At 41.2% G+C, this 24,151-nt stretch overlaps 1 pseudogene; it reads right to left on the reverse strand.

The window, feature by feature from the left end:
• Positions 1-100: 100 nt before the first annotated feature.
• Positions 101-24,041, reverse strand: LOC134632325 (plexin-B2-like; annotated as a pseudogene).
• Between the last annotated feature and the right edge of the window lie 110 nt (positions 24,042-24,151).

Genomic DNA, 24,151 nt, shown 5'->3' on the forward strand with positions numbered 1-24,151 from the left:
TATATATATATATATATATATATATATATATATATATATATATATATATATATATATATATATATATATTGAAGGATTAATGTGAGCAATATGACTGGTGGCAAAAAAGAATTAAAAAAAATCTCATCAACTATAATAATCTTTAAAATGTACTAAATTTTCCCCTGTGATGTCATTGAGGTGGAATGTTTAATAAATTATATACAATAATAATTTAAAACGTGTTACCACTGTACAGTTCACAAGAGACTGCATAGCATGGCAAAATCAAAAAGTAGCTGTGTGGTGGCTATGTGGAAACACACGACTGTCCACTTTTGTGTTGCATATAGTGGCATATTGGCCAGATAGATGAATGCACAGTATATGATATGATTCTTAAAACAAACCTAAAACAAATGAGCTCGTGTGGCGCAGTAGACAGAGATAGTGATGGTGACCAGGGTGACCAGAAGGATAATGCGGATGATCATGTACAGGGAATAATCCTTGTCCTCAAATTCCATTGAGCCAACCACCCACTCCCCTTTCCCAAACTTGATCTGTGGGAAACAAAAGAGTGGAAATCTTGTTATTTACACAAGTGCTGCACATTTTAGCCAAAGATAGCGTCAAAGGTAAAGACGGGAAGATACTGGAGTAGGGATAGAACGTAACTTTCTGCTAAATCGGGAGCTTAAGGTTTTTGAAATGAAAAAAATAAATTAAACGGGGTACTTAAAGTTCACTCTCTTGATACTTCCATATTTTTACATTTTCAGAGGACTGCCTTCATTTATGAAGTCATGTTAGAGCATTGTAGCTTGTTAGAACTTTCAATGAAATAAAACAGTTGGAATATGTCCTCCATAGCAGTGTGTCATCCATTTGTCTTTGTGTGGCCTGACCTTTACATCCACCTGTGTGGAGTGAGCACGAGGTGGGCTGGAAGGTGGTTCCAGAAGCAGCATTTCATCCTGAAGGATGCTGACCACACACTGAACGTCACCTACGAAGGCTTGAGCCTCCTTCGCTGTCATGGCTTTTGAGAATCCTCGACCCTGCAGGAGGAAGAGTGAATCCAAGGCTCTAAGGGCAGTGACTGAAGTTAATTAGATAATACGATGAGCACTGAAAACATTATCAGCAGCACTTTATGAGTAATGGGTGGAAATGGGTGTACTGTATGACAGCTATGAGATGTCATACGCCAACAGTAAAGAAAAAGATAAATATTGTAAGCATCTATTGTAAAAAAAACTTTAAAATCCTCCAAAAGGTCTTTAATATTCAGTCCCCATCTTATCTTACTCATAGTACCTTATCACCTTAATAGAGAACTTCACTTTCAGATGCTGGCCTTCTTGTAGTTCCTAGGTTATTTAAAAGCAAAATGAGATGCAGAGCCTTCGGTTTTCAGGCCCTTCTCCTGTGGAATCAGCTCACAGTTTGGATTTGTTGGATTAGGCTTAAAACTGTCCTGTTTGATAAAGCATATAGTTAGGGCTGGATCAGGTGACTCTGAATCCAGCTCATACTTATGCTGAAATAGGCATAGGCTGCTGGGCATTCCCATGATGCACTGAGTGCTTTTTCGTCACTCATTTTTTTTTCACCCACTATATGTTTGTACACCTCTCTGGATTTTAGCCTGATTCTGCCAGAGTTTTCTTCCTGTTAAAAGGGTTTTTCTTCCCACTGTTGCCAAGTGCTTGCTCATAGAGGGTTTTGTGATGGTTGGGATTTTCTCTGTTATTTTTTCTCTAATTTTTTCTATTATGACAGAAAAAGCCCAAAACAAATCGTTGTACTACAACTACATTAAAGCGACCTCATGGCTGTACTCACAGTAACGATAATTATGCTGCTCTCAGTGATGACCCTCTTGGTTACAGTATTGAAGTTGGGGTTAGGGTGGTAGTAAAAGGGCTTCAGCTCCTTCTCCCAGTTGTCCAGCTTAATGACTGTTTTCAAGTGCTGGTTTGCGGAGCCGTTTACTGTTGGAGACTGAAACTGGATGACTGTGTCGTTCTTCTCATGGGCAAGCTGAGTATGTTGTGTAATAGAGGGACGGTAAATTGTAACAAAAGGACATAAAAAATATAAGCATAACATGACATAAAGGAAATGACACCATAGAAAATATGCAGCAGCAATAAAAATAATAAAGAAAACGTTTCTGTTCTGATGTATGTTCTATATGTTAACGAGCCAAATGAGTAGTCACATAAATTGCATTTCTATTGTTATATGTCAGAAATTTGTAAGGTTTTGATTACGACATTTAATACAACATTACAACATTCAATAGAAAGAGTAAGGAGAAATCTAAGAAATTATGACTCTTAGAGGTGGGTCAGTGCATTGACTCAGAGGAAGAGGAGGAAAATGAACAGGAACCTCTGAAGATGACCAGTCGCGTCCCTGGACCTTCATGATTGCAGTCTGGATTATGCCAAACCTGGTGCCAGTTACCACAATATTCCTCCCTCCACTAAAGCACACACAAACATATGTATTCACACCAAAAACACAGGAAAATGCATATTAAGGAATTGTACTCCTATCCACACAAAAATAAAAGCACAAGCACACAGAGAGAATTAAGGGATGACGGGCAGGGTTCTTAAAATGCACGTGTAGTAATTTTAATGATTATCATTCTAGTCAGTGTTTCTAATCATGTGGCAGAATTGTGATCAAAAAACAATGTCAACTTAGAAGCTTTCTTATTTCTATTTTAAAGGACATATTAAAAAGAAAAACTCAGCCTGTGTCTTATTCTCGTATTTCTGTCCATTGAGACAGTAATCTCTAAACACTGAAGTTTAGAGATTTCAGAAATATGAACTCTGAAAATAACAATGTCAGTCACTGTAGGGAGAGTGAGTTTCTTAGGCAACTATAAATTTTCAAATTTTTGATCATACCTACTCTGTAAGACTGTATGTAGGTAAAGAATGCATTTAGTACTTGGTCATATTATTCGTATTAGGTGATCAATAGTCTGAATGGATGAAAATAGGACAACAACATACACATTTATCCCCTGAACTTTCATCCTGCCCTGCAGGTAAAATGAAGGCAGTAAAAATTCAGCGTGTAACAAACAGATAGAGTGAATGTCACAAACACTATGACTGCATACTGCTGTGTTAAACTGACCAGACAAAGCTTGCTTTGGGCTGGTGATCCTGCACAGTGGGGTTTTCAACAAACCGAAAGGTAACCGGGATGGTTTTTGTGGTTCTCTTTCCATACTTCATTACGACGTCGAGAGGGTCAGAGGGCACTTTATCCGCGCGGTATTCTCCTGTCCTGCAGGTGATATTTTCTCCAAAGTGCTCCCTGCCAAGACAAGGACATAGCTCAGTACTCACTGGCTGAAGGAGTGGGGGTGGCACAAGGTCACCGTGCAGTGGAAGCCAACATGGCAGCAGGCTGACAGCTTGTTAAAATCTGGCTTTGCTGCTTCTCTTGCTCGTTATTTTTCTGTTACCTCTGCCTAAAATGTCACCGTGAATCGGTTTTGACAGAGCACTGGTGGTCACAACAGTACAGGAAAATTGTAAGAGAAAAAAATCCCTCCTCACTGTGACACTAAAGTTAAGGTCAATTCAATTTTTTGCTTCAAGAATATACACAAAAAAATCAATTCATGGACTTCAAAATGTGTGCAAAGCAGAATTTGTATAGAATTCAATGTCTGAATAACAAGTAGCTCTATTAACTAAAGAGGCTGAATTGAAAAAGTTTGGCCTGAATGAGAATTATTGAAAAAAAGAAATCCTTACACACTGCAGTTCACCCCTCCGATGGTAACCTGGACATCTTCCTTACTGCCAGCATTCAGAAATAGTCCAGAGATTGTAATGAGGGTTCCCCCTGCTTTAGGACCTCTATTTGGCGTCACCTCCTCAGGCATCGGGTCCTAATGAAGGGAAGAGGGTGTCACCAAATACCACCTTAATACACACTCATATTTCAAGTACACACTAACTACTGGCAGATGCTGGCACACACTAGAATAACACACACAGATACAGCTCCATGTCAGAAACATTGCTTCTCAGCCTGATCTAACCCGACCCACTCTTTCAGAAACATTCAGACACACAAACTCCCACAAGCACCACATCTGCCTCAATTTGCTGAGCAAACAGTTAGGAGGAGCACTCCCCTGTGGGGAAGCTTTAGCAGAGCCAGAGATATGAAAAGCCAGTTAAATAGCTACGCTGTAGCCTCTTAGAGTATTAAAGTGACAAAGGCAACTGCTGCACAGCATCTGGTTAAAGAGGAATGCCTGCACATTTTGACTTACTGTACAGTAAATTACCACAGCAATGTGCATCTAGGTGCTTAATTTACTGTTACATTTAGCATGTTGTATTTGGTCAGTCTTCTTAACTGTCATGCCCTTGGTATGTTTTGATAAGAGTTTCTCTGGAGCTAATAAATGGAAAACATAAAACAGTCCATAAAACAACAAACAAGTTTAATTTCTCAATAAGAAGTTGTACAACTCAATAGAGGACGTGCAGCTGAGGACAGTGTATACGTGTGTGTTTGTGAGTGTGTATGTGTGTATATGCATTTACCCTGTAGGTGAAGGAAACAGAGGAGGTTCCTCTCTTCCCCCCATTCACCTCGATCTCAACCTGTCCCCAGTCAGCTTTATCAGCAGGTCCAATCTCACACACAACTCTGATCAGAACAACAGAAAAAAATTAATAAATTAATAAATAAACAAAAATAAATGCTGGGACTTGACCTGGAAACTCAAAACTGGGTAAAGAATCATTTACTATTTACATATTAAGGCAAGTTTCAACAGTTTTATGATGGTAACGTCCACTCTACTGCTAACAAGTCATATTTTTAAAATGATTTTTTTTGTAGTGAGAAACAGAATTTTACGTTTATCTCTGAGTCGTGGCAGCGTGAGAATTAAGCTTCACATTTTTAGAACAATGTCATGGAGAACGTTCACTTTTAGTGCACTGCAGATGTCCGGCTGTAGATGTGGAACACATGAAATATATATATATATAAAAATATATTTTTATGTCAAATGATATTGTTTTTTATATAATATATTAATATAATTTTTATAGCTCCTTTGAGATAACTATGATCAAAATTGCTATGTATGCTATTTTATTTATTTATTTATTTATTTATTTATTTTTTTTATTTAACCTGTCCCGTTTGGTTCTTTTGCCATCAGAATTATTGTCTAAAGGCGAAGAAAGATGCCCAACGGATTTACTTTACCAAATGGACCATCCCAGCCTTGCCGTAATGGTCCATTTGATTTACCTTTTATTGTTTATTTTATTTTATTTTATTTTATTTTTTTTTACTTGCTAGATACGGGACAGGGGAAAAGAAAAGGGAGAAAGAAAGAGGGGGGAAAAAACAAAACAAAAAAAAAAACAGCGGAGAAGAGGGACGGGGATAAAGGGCAAAAAACAAAAACCAACAAAATAAGCAGACAAAAAATACATATATCGATCACCTGGATCACCTGTTGAGAAAGAAAAAAGAAAACAAGCAGAAGAAAACGAGAGTAATAGAATAAACAACATCACAATGATATATGGGAATATAACACTAAATACTTAATATTAAACATTATTGTGCAGCACGTAAGATCGACAGCGCACAGTGTGCTTTGAGGTAGGAGCCAAAAAGGGTGTAGTTTGTGTGTGTGAGCACCCGTGTGTACACCTGTGAGCATGAGCGCGCTTGTATTTAAAAGGTTCCTTCATGTAATGATCTGCTAGAGGGTGTGGGGGGCCACAGTCCCATCCTCCAGGGCATGAAGCAGGTATGGAGGAGATCAAAACTCCAGACATCCAGAGGCCCCCAGAACACAAGAGACCAAGGAAGACCAACAGAGGGGCAGCCGCGCCACTATCCCAGAAAGAGCTGAGGAGAGTCCCAGATGAGAGATCACTCAGCAGCCGCAGAGCAGAAGCCAGGGGGGGTTGCAGTGACGTGCCCGTGAGCTCCGCCGGCAGCCAGCTGTGCCTGAGTGACCGAGCCCCAGGCCGAGAGGCCGAGGGCACCCCACCCCTGAGGTGGCCCGAGCGAGCCCCAGGTTCCAGGCCCCGATAAGCAGCCACCAAGGAGTGAGCCGGTGTGTACCCGGACGCCCACCCCCGGACACAAAGAACCACCAACGCATCGATGTCTGAGGGCGTCTGCCACCGGCAGGGGAAGTGGTGGGGGGAGATAGGCCTCCAAACCTTGGAGGGCCTGAGATGTCGCGTCTGATACCCAACCTGACATATAGACACAGACATACAGGCACACTCAAATACAAACATCCATTCCCACCCTCATGCTCTCATAGGCAATTACTCCACACTCAACCAACGTGGAGACAGACATAAAGAGACGCTGTACACACAATCACACTCCCCAAGCGTACTCTAAGAACCTGGTCTAGGTACCCTTGCCCCTGGAGGGGGAAACTGCACCCAGACCCAGGTGGTGTTACCCTTTTCCCTGCAGTGGGGAGAAGCAGACTGCCCCGACTGCGCAGCAGCAGGGAGGCCCCACACACCAGACTCCAGTCGGATGGCCAACTCCTCCTCCTAGCCCCCCCGCTCCAGCAGGCCGCAGAGACCGGGGGTGTGAGAAGACTCCAAACCTCCCTCTACCCGCTCATATGTAGTGTTGATGTATATGTGTTCTAAGGTGCAATTAAAACCCAGGAGGGCATGGAGCTACCTGCCAGAGAGCAGCAGGTAAGCGCATAGCCCCTCCTGATAGCCCTCAATGTCTACGTGTATTTAAAATTGAGAGGTGGGCAACGACGCCAGGGGTGCGGTGTACACCCTGATGGTAATTTGGAGTCCGTGTTGTGAGCCCACCCCCAAGATCCTATATGTATGTGTTATGAGAGTGTGAGTAATGTGAATGTCTAAGTTGTGAGATAAAATTGAGGCAGAGGCAGCCAGAAGGGGACAGAGGGGGGGGGATGCCTCCTCTGCACCCTGGTGACACACCCCTACCCCAAGGCCCTGCATGTGTGGGTGATTGTGGTGGAGCGGGAAGAGGGAGGCAGCTGGAGATGGGGAGGGAAGAAAGGGAGGGGCAAGTGACCCCTCCCTGGGGCCAGCTCCCCCGCTGACCCCAGTAGGCACCCCCATGCTCTGCAACCCGCCAGGGAAAGGGGGCCCAGGCCCATCCGGACCAGGGCCCAGTGCAGCAGCGCCGCCCGGCCCCACAGAGCCCGGGACAGCCCACCCGACCCCACTACAGAGAAAACTGCACCCACCCCATCATCCACTCATCTTCCAGACTACACAAGACAATAGACGCCCAGGCTGAGATCTTCCTCCACCTCTCCTATATCTCCCCCTCCTGCAGAGAGAATTCCTGAGGAGAGGAAAGCTCCTGCAAGATGTGACAACCTCCCCCACCAGCTGAAGAGTCCCCCAGGTGGCTCAATGCACCGGCGGCACCCTGCGCCAGGACTGGGCCCCCGTATACCCACCCGCCCACAACCCCAGCAACACACCAACCAGGACCCAAGCCCCCGAGGCCCGGCCAGGGCCCCAGCCCAGAGACGGAGCTCCCCCAGAACCTCACGCCCGTCCCGGACCCACCCAGGGGCAGCCAGGCTACCAGGTCAGTAACCCACGTCCGTCAGCACAGACCCTCCCCTAGCCCCGCTGCACGCAGCCACGAGGAAACCGTCACCTAAGAGCCAACAGAGCCCTTAATTGGCCATGACCGCTACCCCGGGTTGAGCCCCCCAAGGAAGATGCTCCTGGGGAACCCCCCGACGCCCTAAGCCTGTCCCTACCCCCACACCAATCACAACAGTGAAGGTGGGACCAAACTATGGCCCCCACCCCCACTAGGTGATGGAGCTGATCAAAGGAGCCCAGAGCAATTGATCTGATGTGGTGGCAGAGGCTGTATCAAGACTAATGTAATCTAATAGATAATTTCTATACTGGTTAGAATTAAGATTATTTTTATTTTTCCAGTTCATGAGGACTGTTTTCTTGGCTATGCATAGGGCAGTGAAAACCATGTGGGCTATATTCTTTTCTGAAGTGACATTATCTAAGCTGCCCAACAAACACACTAAGGGAGAAGTTGGAATGTTACATTTCAGACACTTCGATAAGTCTTCACATATCTCACGCCAAAACTTCTGAACTGGTGGACAGAACCAAAGAGCGTGGATATAATTGTCCGGTGAATTGGTTTGGCAGTGTGAGCAGTTGTTGGTAGACGTAAAGCTATGTATGCTATTTTAAAGACTTTTATCTTCCACTATTAAATATACACAGAATCACATTTGTTGGGGATATTCATGCTGAGGATCCATCAAGCACTACAACTCAGGATTTCCTCTCTTTAAATTTATTGAACATGTTTGGGGCCCTACTCACACATACTTGGTCGTAACTTATGGTGTTATCTTTGACCATTTGCACATAAATTAATTTGTTTTCAGTGACATAAGTCAGTCTCCTTTAATGTTTCTTGTAACTCGTACTTGTTTTTTCAAGGTTTGTGTTAAGCGCAGGAGCTTCATTGATGATTCTGTTATTTTCAAGTTTTCTTCTTTTTTTAATTTTTCTAATTCTTCTGATAATAATGTTGAGCTCCTTGGTGCCACCATTAATGAACACTACCTTGCCATTCTCAGTCAGGTCGCTCCTTACAAAACTGGTAATAACTCTGAACTTGTGGCCTCGGATATTCCTTTTAAAAAGCAGAGTAGCTGTGGAAGTCCACGGGTTGGGTGGTCCATTGTGAATATTTCAGAGGATTTCTTCACTTTTATAATGAGGCAATAAAAAAGCTAGATCCTCTTATTTTAATAATAAACTGTAATAGAATAATCCAAGGGTATTATTTGAAACCGTCAACAGCACTTTAGCATGTTCTGTTACTTTCTGATTGTGATGGTTTTTTCAGTCATTTTGTAAATAAGATGATGGTCCTGAACTTCAAAATCTCCTCGGGTTCCTCCGCCTGTAACAATGGTGCTCGGTGTCCTGAATCATTTACTTCTTGACTACATAACCTGACTACAGTAAAAGGCAAGATGAAACCCTCATCAGGCTCATGGTGACCATACAGTTAGTTGCTCCTTCTGTCCTGTCTGGGAGTCTCACAAGCATTGGTCCATCATTGCTTCATTAATAGCTCATTGAGGTAATCCTACTTTAAACAAGCTGCGGTAACTCCTTTACAGAATAAACCCAATTTAATGCCAGCTCTATTGGTAATTTTGAATGATTAAAATGATTTTAGAAAGCCAGTTCAAATCTTTACTATACAAATGACAGATTTTTGACCCTTTTCAGTCTGGCTTTCAAAAGCAGCACTGCACTGAGACCCCTATCTTTATCTATAAAGGTCTTTCAGTGGATTCTGCTGCAGGGATTTGTTCTGTAATCATTTTACTTCATCTGAGAGCAACCTTTGATACCATTGACCATAACATTTTAGTTAATAGGTTCCTGGTTTTGGGTTATATTTCTGGTGCTGTGTTGGTTTTCCTCCTCCTTATCAGACAGGATTTTCTCTATTAGGATGAGCAGGTTCATGTATGGGGTTCCACAAGGTTCAGTCCAGGTCCACAGGGTTCATATTATATTATTTTCTTTCTTTGGCATCGTCCAATCTTTTAATGACATTTCTTATCATGTCTATGCAGATGACAGTCAGCTGTATATGTCTTTTAGGTCTCACCATTTAGACACGGTGTCCACCCTACACAACTATTGAACCTGGATTTGCCATTTAAGAGAACAAACTGGAAACACTGGAAAAGTCTGATTTTGTAATCTTTAGACCATCATTGACATTATTAACCACTAATGTCTCTTGTTTTAGTTTAGTAGATAAGGCAACAGTTAAAAAACTGAAGTCAGTTGTTTTTATTTGTTCACATTCAGGTTCAGCTGTTTAATTATTATTTTTTTGACTAAGAAGCTATGAGTGTAGTGTGATTTCTTCAGACAGTTTGTCTGCTTCTGTCCCTGCAGGGATTTTCTTTTGTGAATGTCAATGTCTGGAGTTTAACAGAAACCATGTGATAAACAGTTCTGAGGGAAAATGCAGAGCTGATGAAATTGTCATCGTAATATAGCAAGCATCATTCATAGCACGCCTCCAACAGGAAGGTCATGACCAAACAACCAGCAGCTCAAACTAAGATGTGAAAGAGTGAAATAACACAATGCAAACTCTGCCCAGATTTTAAGCAAATGAGGAACAACCTGCTGTACAAACACGCAGGACAACTAACAGCAGGAGCACAGAGGCATTTAGCACCAAGAGTGGATGATTTAAGGGAGAAACACTTCCATCTGGTCTCATAAATCCTATTTTATGTCTCATCATGCAGATGGTGGGGCAAGATTTTGTCATAAATGTGGCTCCATCCTGCCAGGTGTCAACAGTTCTGGCCAGCGGCCGTGGGGCAATGATGTGGCCTTTTTCTCTTTTATAGACCATTTGTATGAAGTGAGCACTTTTTAAACACAGCTGTTACTGAAGTACAGTTTGCTTGACTTGACCTAAAGTTCATTCAATGTTTTTCACAGCGCTCGGTCCATTTAACACCTGAGGTAGAAGGATGAGGTAGTGCCTGAAGCATGAATAGACCACAAGAAGAAGTTGTGTGTGACACTATCAAATCATTGACATATACATATAGTGCTTTGATGAACACATGTATCTCAAAGGATGTGTGCAACATTAGGGCAAAAAAGAAGACCCTCTCAATCAGCAGCCATGTGCAAGTGCTTGAGTGCCATTCAGTGGTGTAGTAGCAGCAGAAAGCAAATATGTTCAGTACATTTATTTAAGTGCAGAACTTAAGTAAAATTTCCATTTCCTTTGAGTGTTTTACTTAAGTGTTTCAATATTCTGCTGTTATACCTCACTATATTTTACATGCAAATATTATAGCTTTAATTTCAGTTTCTGTCAACTTTCATCTGCACCTTAGGTTTCTATCCAGAAAATAACTTAAATATATTCAAATTATATGCTTAAAAACCAAAACATCACTAAAAGACTGATTGCCCCACTCTTTATTTAGACTGACCCTGTCTTGAACGGTTATAAAAAGTTTACTGAACAATCAATCTGTAACACGACTTTTTTACATTGTTTTCTTGCACATTTATGAAAAGAAAAGGAAAAAAAGTGAATACTTCTTCTACTACTGACATTTCCCTCTGGAAACTGTGACTGTCTCTAAATCAAACTGTGTCTGGAGACTCAGATCAATACAGTTGTAGAATGAGCTAATTAAAACCTGTAGTCAGGTTATCCTGAACAAAGGGAAAGTATTCCTAGCACAGTTAAGTATACAACATTTAAAAAGAGACTTGATAAAACCTGTCCACATTTGAATGGCCTCCAGGTGGGTTACATGTCCTGCGCATAGTGCACAACTGCATGTGGGCAACTTTACCTTTTGGAGACGGAGTATTTTTCTGGCTCATGAATGCAGGGCTTCCCAGCCACCGTGATGCTTTTAATGTCTCCGTGATCGATGCCGAGGTTGGAGCCGCTGATGGTGATGGAGATGCCTCCCAGCACGGGGCCGAAAAGAGGGCTGATCTGGATGTGGAGATGTAATAGGAGGGTGTTTATAGGAAGAAGGGATTGGAAATGGATTTAACCAGATTATCTGTGCAATAAGAACATACAAGAGATTTACACAGTCTGTTTAACCAAGTATTGAGCTGACTTAAGTATTTAATATTCAAGGCCAAGTGGAGGTATGATGTTTACTGCAACATGTCCTTGATTATACATGTGCTTTAGCAGGATAACATCTGTCGATGTTACTGGTATTGCACACTGAAAGTTTAACCTGAACATGGGCTAAAAGAGGGCACAAGTGTCTATGAATAATAAAACCATAAAGGTCAACACTGCTGACTCCCAACGTCTTCAGAATTTTTCACTGCAATCCTCTGTATAGTTGTTAAGTTGAATCTCAACAACATACAAAGTCATGGTGATTTATCTGCAGTATCTCTGTCTGTCAGGCTGCAGCGGGTTAGGTGATAGCCTCTGTCAGAATGATATAAACACAATTACTGATGGATTTTTATCAATGACAAAGAGGCACGAACAATTAGGTGAACAAACAAAGAATTGATCCGATCGACATGTGCTAAGGAACAGCGCCGCACACTCTCAAGGAGAAACACACTCCCAACTCCTCTGTGGAAGAAATATACACGGCCAGTGAAGACCTCAGTCAAATCACCACAGTCAATGTGTTTTTACATCCAATCACAAGATTTTAAAGAAGGTACAGTTTCCATTTCAAAGGTAAACATGAAGTGATGACAGCACTGTGAAGACTCACATTGGTGATCTCGGGGTCGGGACACTCGGTGTTGCTGGGGAGAGGATCGCAGAGCTTCTCATACACACACGCCTGCTTCTTGCTGCACCACACACACTTGTACTTTGGGTCGGCGTTCTTACAAAGACTACAGTCATTCCTCTCAACGGCACAGTTGTACAGTGTGACTGTAGAGATAATAGTGAGGAAACAAAAACAATAAGCATTATATTAATTTTCTTGTTTTTGAATATTATGTTATTGTACATTCAAAGAGCATATTCTTGCATCCTCAATGAAAAATTTTTCCGAACAATCTAATTTCAAGTGACTCCTGCAGTAACATACATTTATCTGAATCCTTCATGTAAAAAGCTGTTAGATTATGCAGTAATGTTTTGTAATTTTCAAGTGCAGATTAAAGGTAGCTTCCTTAAATCCAGCTGAAGCCCCACAGTGGGACTTGCCGTGTACACACAGGGCATTAAAATAAAATCTCCTCATTAATATGTGAAGACACACCGTTCACCGTGCTGTCCATCTTCTCGCCAGACTCCTTGTCCTTCACGTAGAACAGAACATTGGTCTCCGGTGACTTATCATAGAAAAACTAAGAAATTGGAAGAAAATGAATTATTAATACAGAATCCTGTGATTAATGGCACTTAAGCTCTTCTCTGCAAACAGTGTGGGCTGCTGCTCCCCCACGCCAAGGGAAAATACGAAAGAAAAAAGAATATATACCCAGTCTGGCAGATTTTCAGCTACAGAAATCAATGTTGGAAAAGAACATAGCTGGAGGCTAAGCACTGTTTGAGCTTCCCAATCACAAAGTTCACAATGTGGAGATGGTGTTTAACTCTCCAGCGAGGGGAGCATGTCCATTAGAGGGAGCTAGAGAATATCAAAGGGAATGTGAAAAAAGGCTAAAGGTTGACTTCTTTTATAAATGTGGAACATAAATACAGCTGTTCATAAACAGAAAGTCTTCACACAGTTCTTTTGCTGCAGAATATATACATTCACTCTTTCAGTGTATTTCTAGGTTGTACTTTGAATACTAGGACCACAAACCAGTCACAGTGCAAAGAACTGTGTTGAGTGTGTTGCATCAAGACAAATGTCAAACGAGGGGTCATGCTCACATTGAAGCCACTGAAAGTGTAGAATGGCCCCCCCTCAAACGAGACATCTTCTTCCTTTGTCATCAGCTCACTGCCAATGGTGAAATGACGACCCTGCAGAACCACACAAACAAACACAAAAATGCTGATGTGCATTCATGCTGATCATACTTTTAGAGTACTGTTCTTTGATGCTCTTCTATGTGTAGAGCATGGAAACAATTGCAGTTTCTCTGTTTCTACCCAAGTGTGTAAAATCAAATCAGCAACACTGAACATATGCACACAACAACCAAATGGAAACAGCCCAGAAAGCTGTGTGATTATAAAACCTTCACACAGGGCTTAAAAGTTTTGATTTTCACAGCTGTGAAAGATCAGAACTTTGATTGATGAAACATGAGTGGATCCCTGGGAACCTGCACCTATAAAGGTTCAGAACTCACACATTCAAAGAAAATGATCAAGATGTATGTTGTGACAACTAAGTGAACTGTTACAGCTTATATTGCTGTCTGATAGTAAGAATTGGGATTTGTAATGTTATTCATGTGGAAAGATACTCTGCATAATCATGACAAAAACAAAAATACTGACGGTCACCAGTGCCACCCCTTAACTTCCTAGATTCGGGTATGATAAGTTTAAACATCCAAGGAGACGTCCGTCTTGAGTTATTGTATTCACAAGATTTCTTGAGTAATTCTGTTCACAAAGTTGGGTGTCCTCACACCTGTTCGCTATGGTTGAAGGGTAAAAAGTACGTTTTAAGCCCTCTTCCAGCAGAACACTCCAGTCTTAAAGGGGAACTATTGTCATTACTTCCAATTCCAAAACTTTACCAGAGTAGCTTTGCATGATTTACAGACAAAATAATCCTTATTTATCTTATATTGGACTTTGGTGTGGCCCCCAAAGTTCATTCTGTCATGGTCCGCAGTGGGTAGCTTTAATTTCCACGAGGCTCCTGAACCTACCTGGGATCCGCCCCTGGGCAGGGCCACCTCCTCCAGCTCCTGCACACCTGGAGCCAGTTGCAGGCAATCAAGCCAGAGTGATTTAAGCCACACGCTGACTTTCATTCACCACCAGTTTGTCATCAACTCATTTTCTGGATTCATCTTGGCTCAAGCACTACCTTTGGACTCAGGATACCAAGCAGTCATTCTGAAAATCACTCTGTGCCTCACCTGCCTGCCCTCCTGCCATCACACTCCATCTGAAGACCCCAGATCTCAGGTCAGCCTTTCCACGCCATTCAGCTCCCCTGGATTCTTGTCACCCCCCTCTCAACACTCTGTTTACCCCTACTGCAAGTAAGAATTGCTATACTTAACTGCTTACCACTTCAGGGCTACTTCCACTACCTCCCTAACTCCACTGTCTTCTCTCTTCAGTGTGATTGTTTCCTGCCCAGCTCCAGTCGGTATCTCAGGCCCCGTCCCCTCGCCCTAGTTCTGCATTTGTCCTTGCCACGTTTCCAGAGCTTAAGCCTAATAAAATATTGTTAAACCACCTGCTGTCTCTGTTCTGGGTTCAGTTCAATACAGACCACTCGGTCCCGTGACACATTCACTGTCTAAACGAGCCTTTTTTTTCCTTTTTTCTTTTTTGCTTCCTTTCACTCCCTTTTAAGCTACTTTTTTTTCTTTTCTTTCTAATTGCAACATTTAAATAGTTGGTAAGAGTGCCGTATCATCGCTTACAGCCAGAACTGTACACCTGATATGGGGGACCCCATCTCTGTGAAATCATACAGATGCATTACTTTATTTTCTTAATTCCCTATCCTACACAGCGGGGATGGGTGGGAGGACTGGAGCCAATCCCAGCTGTCATGGGACAGGAAGTAGGATACACCCTGTAGAGGTGTCAACTGCAGGAGAAACGCAACCATACAGTCTGACATTTACACCTATAGCCAATTTAAAACCCCTCATTAACAGATGCTAGAGTAGAAAAAAAAAAATGAAACAAGTTCGGCTCATTCTCCTTTCTTTTAGCCTAGAAATCGACCTGTTGTGTGTTTTGTTTTTTTTCTGTTAAAGAGAGATCCGCTAACAGAAAGAGAGTGTTTCTTTCCCTGGAACTCAGATACATGTTGGGGGTGGAGTGGGGCCAGTTTACCTGGTAATGTTCAAGATTTATGCCTTCAAAGCTGATTCGAGTCTTGTAGCCCACAGGGATGAGCACAGGATCGGGATTCTCGAACCGAGGACAGTTTGCTCTCTGAAACAGAATGAAAACAAATTAGATACTTATTTACATTTTAAACATGTTAACCACTTAACAGACACCCTCATCTGTGGCGACAGCTAACTATATCACTGAAACATCCGCTGACTTGGAATCAGATATCCTCCACCCTGCAACATTTGTCATGCAAGATGGTGGCAGCTGATAGTGGGATTTGTGTATTTATTAATTTTTCAGGAGGAGTTTGGACCACTCAGGCAGTGAATCACATGTAAAGTTTAGATGTGTCCTTTAAAACTTGTGCTATACTTGATCTCCACATCTATCATACACATCCATGACAGAAAAGAGTCCTTGACCTGTCACTGAACACACAGCTCTAGAAAGAACTAACCTGACGGTGCTTGATGATGTGGGAACCAACCACGCTGTCGTCCGCATCGCTGCAGGTGTGGTCCTGCGTGTTCCACTGACATCCCCACGGACTGCCTACACATGACATGCACCTGAAAACACAGAAATATGGACCAACTTGGATAAGGAAATACTTTCACATGCACAATCAGGGTAGAGCAGGCACACATAAAAGCACACACAAACAACATCTAAAACATGCAAACTCATCAGAGAGTGTCCGGCACAAAAATCTATGTTGCTGACAATGAAATGGATCTCTGCAACTTCACATAAGCAAAGCTCGTTCATCACACGTTCCTCTGTGAGAAAGAAATGCAGAAAAAAATGAGGGGAAAAAAACAGCCAGGATCGACTTTCATTTTTTGATTAATGAAAAGGAAACTGAGGCAATTTCCTCGGCTTGGTAATAGAAGCAGGAGAGAAAATGCAAGAGGTGCATTCAAAACCACCATGCATCACAATTTACAAACAGAGCCTTGATCTCTCATCTGCTCATGCACGGTGATACATTTACATCAAGGTTGTCAGATGATGCTGTGTTCCATGTCACTGTGTATTTTCACTGAGTGACAGAGCAGAACTGAAAGATTAACAGCCTGACTCACGGTGTGTTTTCAGATTTCCTCACTGTGGCAGCACAGTTGTAGAACCTGAATTCCCGCGTGGCCAACTCCACAGTCTCATTCACAAAGATCCTGATAGCCACGGCCACAAAGTCTGAAGATACAGTAAAACAGTGGTTAAAATGTGTTACACTAGCTGTTTATGTGAATACAAGTTTTATTATATAAAAGATGTCAAGTATGCTTGTACATTTAAAGACAAAAAACACAGAGCGATTAAATATTTTGATAAATCTCCTCAGAATCAGTTCAGTGATTATTTAACTGCCTAAACTGTATTTTAGCATATAAAAGCTGAAACTTGAGCTCTATTTGCAAAAAGTTTCATGTTTTGTTTTATAAAGGACTTTTTTTATGGGACTCACTTTGTTTTGGGCAAGATGTTTGCTGACTACTGATACAAAAAACTGCAAACTGAAATAATAAAGCTTAAATTAGATTAACGTGTCCCTACATGACATGTGAGGACACATTTATAAATAGTTGTGTCTGTCTTGATTTCGTGCAATTTTCTGGTGCAAATTTGTTGGACACTTTAAGTTCTTCAACAAAATGATGGAGAATTTGCCAGCTGACATTAACTTAACCTCATGTTTTGTTTTTAGCCCATTTCCCACTTTGTCCAGTTAGTAATGCAGCATTAACCATCATGGAGAAGCACAGACATTAGACCTTAAAGACGACAGAAATGTGGCAGGGTAATTAAAGAGACCATACCTTGGCCCTCAGGTGTTTTCGGTATAAGCCCAGGCTGGGGCAGATCACAGGAGACCTCACCAGAGTCTGACATGATGCCGTTACTCTGGAAAGACTCAGTCTTGCATTGCAGATGGTCAGAGTGTCCAATGGTAGGAAGGGAGGGAATATTGATGTTCACCTGGACAGACAAAAACATACTGACTGGAAACACTGTGGCTTCTGAGCCCGTAACATCTCACTGAGTTCGTATCTCTGCATAACCAAAGTTATAATAAAGAAACTGTTTCTTTTTTCAAAGAAAGAAACTGAGAAAGAGAAAGGAGTGACATGCTGCTGATGGAAATTCATGTGTGAGTCAGACGGGCAGGAACACAGAAGAAGTAAAAAATGGGGAAATAGGAAGAGGCTCTCCATCTTCAGACAATCAGCCACGCAGGTTATAATAAGACAGTTTGGAGTTTTCTGGGTGGATCAATACAGAGCTGGAAGACCTGGAGCTCGAGGTCTTTGATTCACAGTGTACTCAGTTTATTACTCAGTCTCTGCATGTAAGTGGAGTTAGGTACTGCAGAGAAAAGAGGGACAATAAAAGAGAACAAAGGAAGTCAGAGATAGTTTGAGTGAGGAATAAACAGAGCTGTACCTTGCCGGTCTTTCTGCAGGAAAGGTTTGAAGGAGAGAAGGATACAATCTTGACACACTGCTGCTTGGGGCTCCACAACCAGCCATTCCTCTCCTCTGCCCGTCGGCACTCAGACCTCCTGGTACACCTTCAGACGAAGGATGAGAAAATCCCATCAGCCTGAGCTGCACATCCCATAAATGCTTTCACAAAAAGTCAGTTTGTAAATAACAACTCAATGCCTACGTGACTTCCAGCAGGGTCTGTGCACAAAATAAAGATTTATGTATCAAAAAGAAAAACATTTAGTGTCCTCAATGGTAACTACATTAATAGGGTCATTTTAACTTATATAACCTTTAAGCAAAGTACTAAAAAAATACTCCTTTGTTCAAGCTTCCCAGCTGTGAGCATCTAAGGTATAAGGTTAATAGAACATAATTTTAATGAAGCTATTCATATTATGTGATGATGCAAGAAATGAAACTGTTAAAGACAAAAAATGACTTTGCAATCACACAAAATACACAGGAGAGATAAAAACATGTGACTTCTTTTTGATAAAATCAATCTAGCACTAAATGCAGCAAAGACTAAAATACATACTCTGAAGGAAATACAAACTAACACAGAGATGAGCTGATATTGTGCACATAAACAGAAGTACAGGATATAATGCAACATCAAATTTGCACTGTAAATCACACGGACTGATTTTTTTCATAAATGAGAAGCAAACGAGCTAAGCACTGCTTCAAATCATTTGCAGCAATTGAAGGAAAAGAAAAATTGCAGAATTATCCTATTCAAAAGCTCGAATCATCAAATCATTTGCCTGAGAAATGACTGAATTGATTAATTCTTTATGAAAAGTTGCTGATTCATATTCTGTCAATTGACTTATCAACTGATAAACAGATTTCAGCTCTAACACTAAATAGCATGCACAATGTTGCACAGTAAGAGCATCGGATATATCAGATAGTTCCAGAGGGACAGAGTTTGCTTCTTTTTCCTAGTCATGATCACATCCCTGTAAAACACATGATACATGCGCACTTTTCTACCCTCCAGACCCTGATAAATATAGGCTGATGAGAGTAAATTGCACAGCCTGCCTTCGCCGTGTGGGGCTGACAAACAGCTTTAATTCCTTACGGCTGCACGGACAACAGGAGATGGAATATAAACACTGAGGGGTACTAAAAGTGTCTGCAATAAAACACTGAACAAATATCCTGCTGTGTTTTACAGATGGAATTGCATGTGTGGGTGTTTGTGTTAGTCTGTTGCTGTGTGCATGCATTTGTAAATGTACTTATATATATGTGTGTGTGTGTGTGTGTGTGTGTGTGTGTGTGTGTGTGTGTGTGTGTGTGTGTGTGTGTGTGTGTGTGTGTGTGTGTGTGTGAGAGATCCTCACCTGCCCTCCAAAACACACCAGCCACAGTAAGGGTCCCTCAGTCCCACGCATGATTGGCAGTCTTTCATTTCGAGGCACGTCTGCACTGGCACCTTGGTGATCTGGATTATTACAACATGAAATATGATCAAAAGGTGCACCTTAAGGGAGACACTGGACAAAAATAACAAGTATTTAAAGTGTAGCTGTAAATGTTCCTTAGTATGTTGCAGGTGTGCAGAGTGGGAGCGAGTGGGGTCTCTCGTGTCTTCTCCCCATGTTTAATTACTTAGTTTATTCAACACAAAACACTGAATGTTTACTGTAACCAGGGTGAAATTGTTTTCTTTTTCTTTTTTACATGTAAAAGCCAATCCATTAGATCTTATTTCAAGACATCAGTATTTTTCAGATAAAATCTGAATGTTTAACAGCATCAACATTAGAAACTCTTCCCCCTCTGCAGAAACAGATGTGAGTCAATATAATGAAAGCAAAACTTCTGAAATCACAAACTTAAAAAAGCAACGGAGCAAATAATTTTGATTATATATATATATATATATATATATTTAATTTATTTATTTTTTCTAAAATGCTAACACTCGTGCTGTGATTGGTCAGCTGTGTGGATGTGAGAACAAAGCCATGATTCTGTATAGATCTGTTTATCTATTCTTAATGCAGCTGGCGTTGCTACTTTTGATTGTGATCTGTGAAGTCCATGCATTCCCTTCTAAAAATACCATCTCCATATTTAAATGGTATTGTATGTGCCCGCTCTCTAAGACAGTCAGCTTTCCTCTCCACATTAGACTGAGGCTGCTCAGCAGAGCTATTAACACTTTGTCTTATATTATAAGACACTTTGAAAGCAACATCTCTCGTTTTAATCAAGGCAGCTTTCTACAGTGGCACCATACAGGCTTTTCTCCGTGCATACCCACAGGATAATTTTTTGGCTTTGGGTCAATTTTTTTCTCTTTTAAATGAATACAGTCTTTGTGGAGCTCACTCTTAGCACCAGCAAGTACTCTGCCTGAATTTTAATGTATAATAAGTGTTAAATATATACACACACACCCTTTTCTCTGTGGTAATGTAGAGGTGGCTCTGGCTTTGGTCAAGGAAAAGGTTCTTGTTGACATTCTCTCCTATGTTGTTGCCAACATAGGAGTACGGCTCGTTGCCATATTCACCTGGTCTCAGGTGTACCTGGACAAAATAAACAAAAAACAAAAGGTAAGACAAATTTGAGGTTTTAAAAGTTTAGGATAAAAGGATAAAAGTTTAAACTGAGGAAAAGAAAATCTCCCACAAAAAAAAAAAAAAAACCACAGGAGAGCTCAACCTTGAAGACCTCTCCGTTGGCGCTGCCCAAAAAGGCGATCGTGTGGTCATTCTCCACAGCAACAGTTACAGCAGTCAGATGGACCGACATGGTCAACACTGCATCTGCCTTTAAGCCAAATGCTGGCTTGCTTGCCAGAGGCGAAAGCAAATGCTCTGCACCACACTTGAAGTTTCCCAATGCATCCTTCTGTAAAGGGAAAGGATAACAAGAAGGGACGATCAGACATTGTTTGCTTTTCACTCCAAAAACATTAACTGTCTTTGCAGTACTGTTCGTATCCTACTTAAACTTTATAACAGAGATGGGAAATGTGCTTTGAACACTCGACCGTTTTAATCTACGATCTAAAATTGGCTTTGTTTTGACTGATCACTTCTTTGATTAAAATAATGAATAAAAATTACAAGTAAGTATTTGCTTTAGAGTTGGAAGTCTGAGACGAGAACAATAGGAAAGCTCGTGTTAACGATCACTTAACAAGAAACTACTAATACATGCAAGTAAAAAATGTAAAATAACCAGTTAAGTTGGGCCATAACTAAAAAAGTCTTTGGCATATGAAAATTGTTCATGGAACATTTAAATTATTTCTGAGTAGGTACTGATCTCGGTATTAAGCTCAGTCACTCTCTAAAGTAAATACCCTACAGCTGCAGACCCTATGGTGGGAGCTGGAGAGGTGAAACAGCTAAAATATCAACCAGTGGTGCAGTGTAGCAGCGGTCTTGACATGTCAGAGGCAGCAATGGACAAGGGGAAATTTTAAAACATCAATAGACCGCCAAATCCGACAGGTGTATTTAGTACATGGTGAGAAGAGAGTGAGCCATATTCTGGTGGTTTTATCTTTCTGCACTACCAAGGCAGGTTTTAAGTCAAACAATCAATATGTGATTGAAGTTAAACTTTAAGCTTTAACTCAAGGCATTTTAGTAAATCTTTGCCTAAATTTCTTTGGGAATTAGAGCCATTTTTATACACAGTCCCCCTTCTTTAGAGGCTCAAAACCAACTGGATATTCAACTGCCAAGTAGTTCCAGGTGAGGCCAGTTCCCTTGTTACTTCATGACAAATGAAGTGGACGTAATATCTGAAGCTGGTTTGAAGTGCAAGTGAGAGAGGCTAACACTGAGCTGAAATAATAAACCAGACTCAAAAATAATAAAAACTTCAAAAGTAAAAAGAATTAATAATCTGGTACTTTCTTAAAAAATAAGGAATGAAATGGCCAGCTCAACAACACATAAAGACCTGAAAAAATGATTTCCATAGATAAGCAAAACGGCTTCATAATATCTAAGTCAAAAACACCCAGGGGAGGTAGGCATATCATTGTCAAGACACCTGCATGAATGGGAATACAACAAGGTTCAAACTATCAGTTACACTCAAGAACAAGAGGATCAGATTAAACTTTGCCAAAGAAAATCTGAAAGAACCTTTACAGTTCTGAAAAAAAAATCTTAAAATATGGAGAGGAGAGAAACAGCTCATGATCAGATTGGGCATGTATAGCTGCCACTGAAACTGGGTCACTACTGTCTGATTACTGTGACTGCTGATCGAAACAGAAACAGAAGGATGAAATCTGAAGTGTACAGGGCTATACTCTCTGCTAAGATTCAGACAAATGCTAAACAAACAAAACCAAAAAATACTGAAACCCCTTAATTAAAGTAGAAAGTCTGCACTTTAGCCACGTCTTGATTGTGTGATTTAAAATCCACTGTGGTGGTGTACAGAGGCAAAGCTACAAGAATTTTGTCTTTCTCCAACAAAATATTGACCTAACTATATTTTGTTATTAACTAACCTAACTGGCCTGAAGCAGCTTATCTCACTCAATTTATAGAATTACATTACAATTAATACCATTATTAATTTGTTAAATGTACTTATTTCAGCAGCATATGCTGTTGGCACAGTGACTGTATTAGCATGTCTCTCTTCTTATTGGACACTATTGCATGTTAATGTAGTGTATGAGCCTTGTTTTTTAAGCCTTGGTCAGATTACAAGTGATCCGGAGAACGAATTAAATGTTGAGATTTTATAGTAAAAAGTGATAACTGCATTAAAGATTATAATTATACCAATCTGAGTTTTTCAAAACATTCTTTTAAATTAGAGTCAGCTGACAAAGAAGCACTTACAGAAATTGTTGAAGTGCATGCTGTGTAGGTTTGAGATGAGTAGGGTACGTCCACAGCAGGAACCCCAGAAATCTCCCCAGAGTCACTGTAGCATGCACTGATGATATCCATCAGCTGCTGATTGATGGAGTTCAGCGGGTACATGCAGAGAGCAGAGTCGCTTTCGTCATCATCTGGATGAGCCACCATGAAGAGGACTTTTGTGAATGAGGTGACCGTCCCATAATTACCAGATTGAGACATGACCCGTGCCAGCTCTTTTCCTGGAAAAGCCACATATGCAGCTTGGACTTTGTTGTACCGGTTCTTTATACCGCAGGTTAACTGGAGCTCTGTGTACGAATAGTAATGTTGGTCATTTTCACAAAGACGAGACACAAAAGTCAAGTTTTTGTTATCTGTGCCATCAAGAGTCCGAGAAAAGAGGAAATACACAAAACCATCCTCTTTGAAGGCATGTTGGAAGTCATGTAAGTACTTGTCAACAAATGGCGCTGTCTGATGCCTCAATGATGTTCTCAAACACAACCCAGTCCTGGTAGTCCTCAAGGATTCGTGTGCTGATTAGTTTTGTAATGTCCAGGCTTCCATAGCCCTTTCCAACAAGGAACACTTTGAATGTCCGGCCATTTTTTGTGTAGTTGGACATGACGCTCACCACGTTCACATTATCCTCTATGCTAGCCACGTAAGTCCTCTGTCCTTTGTTGTCATTGTAATACAGCTGTTGTTCTACATTAGACAGGTTGAGGAGGGAACATATGCCTTTGTACCGACTGCCGCATACTATTAGTGAACCATTGGATGGATGGACCAGCAGAAGCTTGTTGCTGTTGGGCATGAGCACTGTGTCCTGACAGCCTGAAGCAGGAGGTGTACATCTTTTGGCATCTTTTTTTGGGCCCGTCTCAGTGCGGGCCTCCTTCTTGAGGGACGGGCTCAGCTGGAAGATATTGTTGACTGCTCCCAGGTAGATGCGACCAGTCTGTGGGTCCTGGACCACATTGTTAATCAGGGTTTCAGAGATGAATTCCACAGTGGGGATTTTTCCACTCCCCTTCTGTGCTCGAGATACTGACAACCAGAAGAGAAATAGATGGAGGAAGACCCAGCTAGCCATCTCTGAAAGGAACAAAAAAGAAGGTTTTACAATTAATGAAGTTAAATGGAACTTTACTGTATTTCTCGCACTATAAGGCGCACTTAAAATCCTTTAATTGTCTCAAAAAT

The sequence above is a fragment of the Pelmatolapia mariae genome, linkage group LG7 (genome assembly GCF_036321145.2).
Source record: "Pelmatolapia mariae isolate MD_Pm_ZW linkage group LG7, Pm_UMD_F_2, whole genome shotgun sequence".
NCBI classification, from domain to species: Eukaryota; Metazoa; Chordata; class Actinopteri; order Cichliformes; family Cichlidae; genus Pelmatolapia; species Pelmatolapia mariae.